The sequence below is a fragment of the Balaenoptera ricei genome, chromosome 17, assembly GCF_028023285.1.
Source record: "Balaenoptera ricei isolate mBalRic1 chromosome 17, mBalRic1.hap2, whole genome shotgun sequence".
NCBI lineage: Eukaryota > Metazoa > Chordata > Mammalia > Artiodactyla > Balaenopteridae > Balaenoptera > Balaenoptera ricei.
Genome location: NC_082655.1, coordinates 79798737 through 79811161, shown reverse-complemented (window position 1 = coordinate 79811161; position 12425 = coordinate 79798737). Strand labels below are relative to the sequence as shown.

General features: G+C 44.1%; 2 long non-coding RNA genes across 4 annotated transcripts; both read right to left on the bottom strand.

Moving 5' to 3' along the window:
• Positions 1 to 2828: 2828 nt before the first annotated feature.
• On the bottom strand, positions 2829 to 4563 carry LOC132351847 (uncharacterized). 3 transcript variants are annotated; one of them, XR_009498499.1, is made up of 3 exons: positions 4288 to 4563; positions 4016 to 4071; positions 2829 to 3152 (listed from the first exon to the last, which is right to left on the bottom strand). It is a non-coding gene; the product is annotated as an uncharacterized LOC132351847 (long non-coding RNA). The 3 variants fall into 3 exon arrangements; XR_009498498.1 differs by having other exon boundaries at positions 4016 to 4067; XR_009498500.1 differs by lacking the exon at positions 2829 to 3152 and adding an exon at positions 3175 to 3256.
• Positions 4564 to 5494: 931 nt separating this feature from the next.
• Positions 5495 to 10469, bottom strand: LOC132351848 (uncharacterized). The gene is made up of 4 exons (XR_009498501.1): positions 10343 to 10469; positions 10023 to 10196; positions 6382 to 6490; positions 5495 to 5686 (listed from the first exon to the last, which is right to left on the bottom strand). It is a non-coding gene; the product is annotated as an uncharacterized LOC132351848 (long non-coding RNA).
• Between the last annotated feature and the right edge of the window lie 1956 nt (positions 10470 to 12425).

Here is a 12425-nt window from a genome sequence, read left to right as displayed (position 1 = left end):
ATGCCACCAGAAAACTGCTAGAGCTAATCAATGAATCTGGTAAAGTTACAGGATACAAAATTAATGTACAGAAATCTCTTGCATTCCTATACACTAACAATGAAAGATCAGAAAGAGAAATTACGGCAACAATCCCCTTCACCATTGCAACAAGAAGAATAAAATACCTAGGAATAAACTTACCTAAGTAGGTAAAAGACTTGTACTCAGAAAACTATAAGACACTGATGAAAGAAATCAAAGATGACACAAATAGATGGAGAGATATACCATGCTCTTAGATTGGAAGAATCAATATTGTGAAAATGACTATACTACCCAAAGCAATCTACAGATTCAATGCGAACCCTATCAAATTACCAATGGCATTTTTTTTTTGTTTTTAAATTATTTATTTATTTATTTATTTATGGCTGTGTTGGGTCTCCATTTCTGTGCATGTGCTTTCTCTTGTTGCGGCGAGCGGGGGCCACCCTTCATCATGGTGCACAGGCCTCTCATTATCGCGGCCTCTCTTGTTGCGGAGCACAGGCTCCAGATGCACAGGCTCAGTAGTTGTGGCTCACGGGCCCAGTTGCTCCGCGGCATGTGGGATCTTCCCAGACCAGGGCTCGAACCCGTGTCCCCTGCATTGGCAGGCAGATTCTCAACCACTGCGCCACCAGGGAAGCCCCCCAGTGGCATTTTTTATAGAACTAGAACAAAAAATCTTAAAAATTTGTATGGAGATACAAAAGACCCCGAATAGCCAAAGCAGTCTTGAGGGAAAAAAACGGAGCTAGAGGAATCAGGCTCCCTGACTTCGGACTATACTACAAAGCTACAGTAATCAAGACAGTATGGTACTGGCACAAAAACAGAAATATAGATCAATGGAACAAGATAGAAAGCCCAGAGATAAACCCACGCACCTATGGTCACCTAATCTATAACAAAGGAGGCAAGGATATACAATGGAGAAAAGACAGTCTCTTCAATAAGTGGGGCTGGGAAAACTGGACAGCTACATGTAAAAGAATGAAATTAGAACACTCCCTAACACCATACACAAAAATAAACTCCAAATGGATTAGAGACCTAAATGTAAGACCGGACACTATAAAACTCTTAGAGGAAAACATAGGCAGAACACTCTATGACATAAATCACAGCAAGATCTTCTTTTTTGACCCACCTCCTAGAGTAATGGAAATAAAAACAAAAATAAACAAATGGAACCTAATGAAACTTAAAAGCTTTTGCACAGCAAAGGAAACCATAAACAAGACAAAAAGACAACCCTCAGAATGGGAGAAAATATTTGCAAACAAATCACAGAGAAAGGATTAATCTCCAAGATATATAAACAGCTCATGCAGCTCAATATTAAAAAACAAACAACCCAATCCAAAAATGGGCAGAAGATCAAAATAGACATTTCTCCAAAGAAGACATACAGATGGCCAAGAGGCACATGAAAAGCTGCTCAACATCACTATTTATTAGAGAAATGCAAATCAAAACTACAGTGAGGTATCACCTCACACTGGTTAGAATGGGCATCATCAGAAATTCTACAAACAACAAATGCTGGAGACGGTGTGGAGAAAAGGGAACCCTCTTGCACTGTCGGTGGGAATGTAAATTGATACAGCCACTATGGCGAACAGTATGGAGGCTCCACAAAAAACTAAAAATAGAATTACCATATGACCCAGCAATCCCACTACTGGGCATATACCCAGAGAAAACCATAATTCAAAAAGACACATGCACCCCAATGTTCATTGCAGCACTATTTACAATAGCCAGGTCATGGAAGCAACCTAAATGCCTATCGACAGAAAAATGGATAAAGAAGATGTGGTACATATATACAATGGAATATTACTCATAAAAGGGAATGAAATTGGGTCATTTGTAGAGATGTGGATGGACACAGAGACTGTCATACAGAGTGAAGGACGACCAGAGGCTCTGCAAGGGCACACAGCCAGGGAGGCTCTCTATCCGTGGGTTAGATATAAGTTAATCCAAATGTGCTGCCAGAGTTGAGAACTGCTGATGAAGGGACGATTGAAAAGCCTGCTTTTCCTTCCAAGGGGTAATCAAAAAACTTCAGCAACTGTTAATTATGCAAATGCTTTGAGTTTACCAAGGTAGACTTTGGGATACTGAAGACTCAGAACAGTCTGAATGACTTTAAAACAAATCAATCCAAAAGAAAAACTCTTTAGGTTATTCTCCAGTTATTAGAAATCTTAAAGGTTAATACAATGCTGTATGTTTACTTCACCAGTATGACAACTAAAGCAGAAATAATAAGACAGTCTTTCAGTGCAATACAACAACTCCAAGGTTATTCCTCTTTCGTGTTTTGCCCCGCATTTGGAGCAGCCTCCAAACATATATGTTGCAATTGCATTGTGACTGGTGTGTGCCTGGTGTACAACTGCACATCATAAATAATGGAAAAGGACAAATTGACTTCATAGATAACATAATTACCCACTTTAGGATCAATTAAAGCAGTAAAGATGTTAAATTTACCTGATGTTCCCATTAATTTGGTACACGGTCCCAAACAACTAAATGCCACTGTACAAAAAGATTCAATTTACCATATGTTGCAATTCTAAGGTAATTGCCACTGATCACTAAGTCACATTCTCTTTATTGGATGATTAACAAGTGAAGTAGCACTCTATTATTATCCATTTGCCACCAGTTATGTACAGTATAAGGTGAGAGGCAATGTTGATATATTGCTGAATAAAAACATCTAAGAAACTAAAAAAAAAAAAAAAAAAAACCTAACCAGAGAGTATAAATCAAAACAGGAGGCAAAAAGAGAAAGAAAAACAACGTTCCAGACATAAAATAAAGGCAGGAAAGAAGCTGAAATAGGCCCGCAGAGTAACTGATCGTGAGTGCAATTACATCTCCTGTGGACTAGTGGAAATGTTGAAACAGACTCTGAAAGTGAGATTTGGAAAGAGCCTAGGGAATTGCTGTTACTACATCCACACGGCACAGAATCGGAAGCCCAGGGAAAGGCACGCAGAGGACCGACCGGGTAGGAGTTGATCTTCTTTCCTTCAAGCTTCACGTCCTTTCTGCTTTTGCTGCTTCAACCTCAGACCTTGTCTCTCCTTTTTCATCCGGGTGAATCCCTGAGGGTAACCAATGAGGATGAGCAAGAGGATGGAGATTTAGAGGCAAAATACCGATAGGTATTGACAGAAGCTGGTTAACTTATCGTTCAGCGGTCACTGTGCTGGTTGTCGGTGTGACAGGGAAGGGAATACAAAACATAGAAAAGGATGTGAGTGGGCAAGTTAGTCACACCATCACCTTACTGCTGATTCCTAGCTCATCGAAAAGGCAAAATTTCTAAATCTTTAAGGATCTATCGGTGATTTTTAAAGGCTGCTAAATTTCTCTTCTGTAACCCTAGTTAAGAAAATTAAACAATCTAAGCATTAAAACTTTATCATTACAACCCATATGTTCTTAGCACATTTGGCAAGAGACTTATGCTATATCTGGAAAAGGAATGCAGATGTTACCATAATTTATCTGAGCACCTGGCCGTATCACATGATCCCCATCTGAAGGGGAGGTGATGAAAATATATTTTTAAAGTTTCTTGAAACTAACACACCATTGTAAAGCAATTATACTCCCATAAAGATGTTAAAAAAAAAAAAAGATGGTCAGAAAAAAAAAAGTTTCTTATTCTTTCCTTTTGATACATATTCCAAAAATGTGGGGGACCATCTTGGCTGTTTATAGAAGCTGCAACCACCCATGAAAAGCAGTCCCACTGTTGCCATAGTGATCATGAATGATGGAGCCATTCTGCCAGAAATCTCATTCACTTGAAAATTGAAGTCCCCAAGTGACAATAAGCTGAGGACACTGTAATATCAGGTAGGATAACGTCTAAGACACAGTAAGGCACCCAAACAAGAAGTGAGAGCCTCAATTCACTTTACCGCAAGTTATAGGAAGGATGGATGGCAGACACACTCACAGGAATCCAGTGTTAGAGATCAGAGAGCTTCCATAGCCGAAAAGTACATCTGCTACCTTAAAATAAAAAAGAAGGAAAAAAAATATATACACACTTCCAGGACAGTGAGGAAAAGACAAAGACATGCTGGCCAGACAACGACGTTTATTTTCCATAGGACTGACCTGCTGAATCAAACGACTTTACCCCCAAAAGTGTAAATGATCTTTTTAATACGGTGAATTGTATATTGATATAAACACATACTGCCTCAGTAAAGAAGTGGGTGTTACCGTTCAGGTGGCCATCGTGGACCATGTGAATGGTGCTCCCAGGAGGTGGTCCTTTCTGCCCAGCACATCTCCTCCAAGACATGAGTCTGGTTCCTTGCTGTCGTGTTGCTCTCGGGTGACCCTCACTCTTGCTGACGGTGAGTGCCTGTGACTGAGGGTGAGGATGTGAGATTCACCAAAGGGCAGAAGAGTAACATATGGCCTCAGGAGCCTCTGGTGGCCACCTTCACCCAACAAGTCAGCTGAGAAGCAGAAGAGGTCCTCGTGCAGAGCGAGCATCCTGAGCAAAAGCAGAGAAAGGGGCAGACGGGAGATGGAGAAAGAGCCCCCCACATTCCCTGTTCCAGCCTCTCCTGAGACCCAGCTGGATTCCTGCCCTTGGGTTCCATAAGTCATCCCCAGTTTTTATAGTTAATCCCCTGTTTCAACTACATTAGCTGACGCTTGAAATAAAACCACCATAAATAACCAACTCCATCCACAGGAGACAAGGGAAGTTCTTCAGCCGTTGTCAACGTCATCTTGGTATAAAGCCACCATCTCTTCCTCCTTCTTCCCTTGCCCTTGGGAAGTTCCATCAACGTTGATGTTTTCTGCTACCCGGTTACATTTCATGATGGTGCCTGCCCAAGAGAATACATGACACTTCCCTTGGATGTTAGGCTGAATGTCTGCTCTGAGCTTTATCTCTCGTCCTAGCTGCCCGCATCCACGGCTGATATTCCTCAGTAAAAATAATATTGTCGGCTTATATTTCTGAGAACTTACTATGTGCCACACATTGTTCCCAATATTTTATAATTAGTCACTGATTCGTTCAATCCATCCTCACAATAACCCTGCTGGGGAGGTACTGTAACACCCCGACTTCACAGCTGGGGAAAGTGAGGAAGTGAGGGGTAAGCCATTTTCCCAAGGTCATAGCGCAAGTAAGTTGCGAGCAGATATCTGATTCCAGACGGTCCGGCTCTGGAGCCCAAGCCCACAACCGTCAGCCAACACAGCCTTCCTGGCAGATGCAAGTCCACGAGTACGATGAAAGGCAATCAGCGACAGCCCCCAGGAGATGCCACATTTTGAAGGCGTTCCTGGCTTTTGGAGGGGCGGCTTTGGGCATACATACACATAAGTATACAAGCACACATGCACATGCATGTACACATGGGTAAACACACACACATGCATACCTGGCTCACCTCGTGGCCAGAACCGAACTGGGCGATCACAGCAGCTTGAGAAGGCTGTTAAGGCTCTGGGTCCGGAGGGCGACACCGCTGGGGACAAAGTGCACGCAGACCTTGGTGTCGGGTTGGGGAGGGGACAGCAGACAGCGGGGGCAGGGCACCCCCGTCACCTTCAGCTGAACCACTTTCCGTTACACTGATGGATGCGCTGGACCCTGGAGGATTAATAGGGCTTTCAGGGTTTTTTCATTTTATGTTGCTTTTTGTTTTTAATGGAGGACCAATCTTACCCCCGAAAAATCCCTTGCTTCCAGGTGAGAGTTGCCAGCACCAGAGCTTCCTGCACACAGAAGAAGAAGGAGGCCCCCGTACGTAACCCCACTTGCGCATCTAACTACAACTCATGGGAGTGAGCCCGGCTTCAGAGGTGTCAGGGCTACCAAAACCGCAGGTTCAGACAGAAAAAATGAGGTGTGCAACCAGAAATGTAAAGTGTGTAGGAGGGAAATTGAGCTCTTGACAGAGACGTGATACATTTTCTCCATAGAACTGTTGGAAGTAAACAGCTCCCCGCCTGATCTAGCCCTGGTCTCTACCATTATAGAAATAACCCCAATTTCTCTCTTAGGTTAAAGCTGTTGACAGGCTAACTTTCATATGTTGCACAATCTTGATATAGAACACAACGTTTATCATCCACAAAATTATCCTATCTCCTTGGCCCTAAATACAGAGAGTTGAAGAAATGAAGTAAACCCGAGTTGTTACTTACCCTCAACTCCACTGTTCCTAACGGATAAACATTAAAGTGTTTAAGAGGCAACAAAGCAATACTGCGGAAAGAAATGTGGAGTTTGGTTTTGAGTCTAATATTTAAAATCTGTGTGGATTAGGAAGTAGTTTCACCAACCTGTGCCTCAGTTTTCCCATATGGAGTAAAAGGCTTGGATTGAGGGTCTCAGGGGTCTCCCGGCCCTGGAATTCGGAGATTCTCTCCCGAGATGTTGACGTGACCTTTCCTGGGGGAAGGAACGTGTGTGAGGTTGAGTTCCAGACCTGGCTGAGAATTCTCACTCTCCTGCTTCCCAGCTTTGTTACCTGGAGCCCCTCAGCCTCAATGCCTTGCTCTATAAATTGGGGATAACAATTAAGCAATTTGTAGCTTGCTGTTAGGACAGGTGTGCAGGATGTAAATCTGTCCCAAGGCCAGGCCAACTGTCACACAGCAGACTTGAAACAAAATAGTGTGAGAAGCAGTGAGTATTTGAAAATAGATGTTTTGCAGAGGAACGGAGGAATTAGAATGAACCTGAGGCTGGGTGAATGGTGATGAGGGTGGTGGAGGTAAGGGAAGCAGCACAAAGTGAAAGCCAGCACCCTGACCTTGAACCTGACCGAGCTCCCCTCAACACTGTACAAATGTTCTTGATTATCTACGACATTGAAGGAGTGGAGAATTTGAATATCTCGTTCAGTTTAACTTAAAGATTTGGTAAAAATGAAAAAACAAAATAAAAATAAAAGCTGGGGCTTCCCTCATGGCGCAGTGGTTGAGAATCTGCCTGCCAATGCAGGGGACACAGGTTTGAGCCCTGGTACGGGAAGATCCCACATGCCGCAGAGCAACTAAGCCCGTGCACCACAACTACTGAGCCTGCGCTCTAGAGCCCAAGAGCCACAACTACTGAGCTTGCGTGCCACAACTACTGAAGCCCGTGTGCCTAGAGCCGGTGCTCCGCAACAAGAGAAGCCACCGCAATGAGAAGCCCGCGCACCACAACGAAGAGTAGCCCCTGCTCGCCGCAACTAGAGAAAGCCTGCGTGCAGCAACGAAGACCCAACGCAGCCAGAAACAATAAATAAATAAAATAAAATAATAAAATAAATAAATTTATAAAAAAAAAAAAAGCTGCTCTAGAAAATCTGGAAACTCTTAAATCACGAGCCGCTGCTCTGTATCAGGATATTTTGTACACGGTTTTCTAGACCAAGGTTTCCCAGAGGGTGGTCTACAGAATCATCTGGTGTGTTTGTTAAACATGCAAAATCCCAGGGAATTCCAGTGGGAATTTGAGTCCAGTGGTTAGGACTTGGCGCTTTCACTGCTGTGGCCCAGGTTCAATTCCTGGTTGGGGAACTAAGATCCCACAAGCCACGTGGCATGGCAAAAACAAACAAACAAACAAAACGTGCAGAATCCCAGGTGGCACCCAGATGTCAGGTTTCAGAATTTCAAGGGTGGGTACAGGAATGTGCATTTTCAATCAGTTTCCTCATTCTTGGGTGCGCTCCACTCTAGAACCCGTGGTCTAATTGCAGCACAGGATGAATAAGTCCCAAATGGCAATCAAGGATTTCCAATGGTCCTGGTTACCCTCCTTGCTTTCTGTCACCCTTTTGCAGAGGGATAATCAAGGATTTCCCCCAGAGTAACTTGCCTTGGCAGTCTTTGTCCAAGTGTACAAAATGCTTTCTGCTCTGAAGTTTCATCTGTGAGCTTGTCCAAGAGGATGTGAACAGTTTTCTAGACCTTCCTAGTTTTCCCTCTTTCTCCCAGATTAACAAATGCAGCCAATTGAGAATAAACAGTGAACTGAAAATCCAGAAATGCTACATCACAGGAAAAAACGATTTCAAAATTAAATACATGATAACAGAGACCTCTACAACTCTGCTGGCCTCCACAGACCGCGAGTGTGTTACAGATAACCATGCATGGAATTTTGGTTGGAAACCCAAAGAGACTCATAAATCATAGCCCACATTTCCATGTCTGCCGTCACGACAGGAAGTAAATGTTGCCCAGTGGGCGGCCCAAGGGAGCGCTGAAGTCTCCAGAGAAAGATGAGTGATCTCCGTCTGAGCAGAGGCGACAGCAGCCACTTTAATGGGCTGACCTAAATTTATAAGCTTTCACCCTTTGCCTGTTCTCTCTCTGAACATCAGGTCCAGAAGATATGCCCTGGAGAAGATGTATAGCTACTGAGCTTTCCAGATGGGTGCGGGAAGGTCAAAGTATTTATGGCAGAACAGAGTAGCTCTTGGGACAAAGCCGACTCCGAAATCACAGGTGGTCCTCCGGCGTTCTTTCCCGTTAGCCAGATGAAAAGACCCAGGATCTGCATAGAGGTGCAGCGTCACCTGGTTTCTTTGCCTAAGGCCCCCGTTAATATTTTGTAGCCTTCAAAATGTCCCTGGAGAGTTATTCAAAGGTATCTCTGAAGCAATTTCCCCTATTGAGTGAATGGGGAGGTCGTTCTGGAAGAACCACAGAAGATGGTCTGCCTCGATTTAAGGTAGGTTTAGACGATAAGGCATGGAAAACCAGACCTGATAATTTTCTAATCGCTCATGGCAGATAAGCAGCCACAGGAGTAACGGGTGATGCCAACCGTGCAGGTGCACCAACAGGAGCTGGCGTGTGTTCCTCGCTCAGGTCCAACAGGAGCTGGCGTGCGTTCCTCGCTCAGGTTCGCGTGCAGGCCCCCCCAGGTGCAGAAAGGACTTGAACCAGTCGCCCTTCCTACCACATGCTACGTCTCATCACTTTCATTCTCCCTCCCAGCTTTCCGATGAAAAACCTGCCCAGTCACCAAGCCCTTTCAAGTTCATAAATCCCCAAACTCCACATAAATGCTTCTTAGAGAAGAATAAAACTCTAATGTCTGATGACAAACATGTCATTAGGAATCATCGTGATCATTTTGAGCCTATGTTAAAGGCTTTAAAAAAAAATCCTTGTTCACTTACATACTATCAGACTTCATCCTAATTTTATAGACGAAAAAAAATTGTGTTTTGGCTGCACCATGCAGCACGTGGGATCTTAGTTCCCTGACCAGGGATTGAACCCGTGCCCCCTGCAGTGGAAGTGCAGAGTCTTAACCACTGGACTGCCAGGGACGTCCCAAAGAAAAAAATTTTTTTTAATTAATTTTCAGAGGTAAAGAAGTAATTTCAAATCAACTCTCAATAATCCAAGTAATGGGCTTCAGGTAATGGCTTGGAATATGCAAAACAGCAGATTTTTAAAAACCTATTTATCTTTGTATTTTATGAGGATTAATTATTTTAAATCAGTGTATATAACACATGAAATATGATAAAACTATTTAAAGTATATTTTAGATCCTTAGTGCCTATCAGCTAGTTAGTAGGATAACATGAATAAACAGAGAAGGAAAAAAATGTTTCTCAACTTTGGAGAAAACTACACTGAAATGTTCTTCATAGTATCATCCAAAAATGAGCAGAGAGCTATTGCAGACCGTGGAGAGACTATTTATTAAACAATAGTCCCACAGCTATTAGCAAATGCTCTGGCACCATTTCCAGAATTTTAGAAAAAAAAGATTTTATGAGGCATAGGACAAGTAAATTTTTTGTAATTAAAAAAAATTCTACTAATATACTTGGCTTGGATAGCCTAGGACCTCACAGCTTTCAGGACAATCGTGAGCAAGAGGCGGACCATGTACCATCCCTCCCGGGGTCCCGGAGTGGCCACTGTGGCTGACAACTCAGAGCTGGAAGGGCCCGGCCGAGACTCACACTGCAGCTCAGAGTGTGGGTCTGGGGCCAACGTGTTTGCATTGTCACGACGCCAAGGATGTTTTTCTTCTCAACCGAGACATTCCCGTAAGAACAGCAGAAGACGCATGAAGGTTAAGGTGCTTCAGTGCCCACTGTTCCAAGTCTGTGTCCTCACTGTGTTACCCTGTGCTCCTGTGATAAACATAAATCAAGTGACTAGCTTTCACCAGCTCTGCAGTAATAAATGGCACGCCTCTAAGCCCTTAAACGTTGCCTGAAGTTGAGCACCTTTCTGAAAGCATTTTGGAGGGTGAAGGGAGGATTGTAAATTTTCTTACTTCAGTTTCCCAAATCCAGGTGAGCTGGCAATGCAGTGTTCTCCCCCCTCCAGGCTTTATGTGTGGCTGAACTTGTCCCATTTCCTTCTGCTGCAACCATCAGTTTCAGACTTCTTTCAATGCTGTTTCACCCTTGAATGGCAAAAGACAAAACAAAGGATCCACCTAGCAGGAAATGTAAATTGCTGCAGCCACTATGGAAAACAATTCGGAGGTTCCTTAAAAAATAAAAATAGAGCTACCATATGATCCAGCAATCCCACTCCTGGACATATATCCGGAAAAGATGAAAGCTCTAATTTGAAAGGTGAATGGATAAAGAAGATGTGGTACATACATACAATGGAATATTAGCCATAAAAAAGAATGAAATCATGCCATTTGCAGCAACATGGATGGACCTAGAGATTATCATATTAAGTGAAGTAAGTCAGACAAAGACAAATATTATATGATACCACTTATATGTGGAATCCAAAAATAGTACAAATGAACTTATTTACAAACAGAAACACACAGTCATAGAAAACAAACTTATGGTTACCAAAGAGGAAGGGGGGATAAATTGGGAATGGGGATTAACAGGTGCACACTACTATGTATAAAATAAACAACAAGGATTTACTATATAACTCAGGGAACAATATTCAATATCTTGTAATGACCTATAATGGAAAATAATCTGAAAAAATATATATTTAACTGAATCACTTTGCTGTACACGTGAAACTAACACACTATTGTAAATCAACTATACTCCAATTAAAAAAACAAGACTCACCAAGCAGATGAGACAAGTTCCCAAGATGTCACAGCAAAACACCTGGCCAGTGCCCCCCCCGCCCCCCGCTTCACCCCCATGGTGGTGACATGCACACTTGACACTCACCACAGGCCACAAGTACAACTTCTTCCTCAAGCTGGCCATCCCTGCACAGACGCGAGGAAGTACAACCGCGTCCTTCCAGACCACAGGACCCTGGGCGGGAAGCGTCTCTGTGCAGAGGGAGCTGCGCGGCCCCCGGGGTGTCACGGGAGGGCGGGCAGAGGTGTGTCCGAAGTCAAGCCGGAAGGACACAGGGTGAGATTTTGCTCAGCGTGCCTGGGTCGGGCTAGACCTCATCCATCCTCGAGCACCTCGCGCTGCCGTCGCGCGGAGCCCGGACGCTGCAAGGTACCCACGCGCCTCAGTGCCACAGCACAAATCCTGGGCCCTTTCCAGCGGGAGCAGAGGGACCTGAGACATGGTTTCTCATCTCTCGTGGAGAAGTAAGCGTGGGGGACGGCTGCTGACCCCACCTCCGCTGAGGAAGGCAGGGTTCACCGCTCTCCCCCCACCTCCGTCCAAATACCACACCCTCTGACAGCTGAAACTCAGCACCTTTGGGTAGCAGACGGCAGGATGCGCTGGAACACGTCTTGTAATGCACATTCGCGCCCAGGTTCACGCCCTCAGCCTCAGGTAATCTACTGTTCTGGAAGAACCGTTCTCAGCTCCTGAGAAAGGGTGGTGGCTTCACGTGTCACATGCAGATGTCTTTGTCAGCTTGCGGCTTCCCGATCCCGGGCCAGCCCTGTCTTTCGTCCTCATCCCTGCTCTCCATAAAACAGCCTTAAACAGCAAAGCTCTACTTCTGAGGATTTTGCAGGAAAAGTCTACTACAGCTGCCTTAAAAGGGAAATGTCAGCTAATAGTGCTTTAGAGATTTTTCTTAGGGTTGTAGACGGTTTTGCACTCGGAGATGTTAGGGAAAGAAGGGCAGTGAGGCCGAAGGGCAGATCTGTAGGAAAGGATTCTTCCAAGCCCCTTGTTTATAAAACCCACACCCAGCTAAAGCTGCCCCGGACGGGCTGCTTCAAGGCCCCTAGGTCCTTCAGGGCACTTTCAGGGCACGCACACAGCAACAGCTTCTAAAAGTCAAGCATTTAGAGACCATCCATTCAAATTCTTTTCCCATTTAGGTTATTGCAGAGTATTGATCAGAATTCCCTGTGCTATCCAGTAGGTCCTTGTTGGTTATCTATTTTAAATAAAAAAGTTTTTTAAAAAGACCATCTATTCAAATCCTTGATTTTACTGATG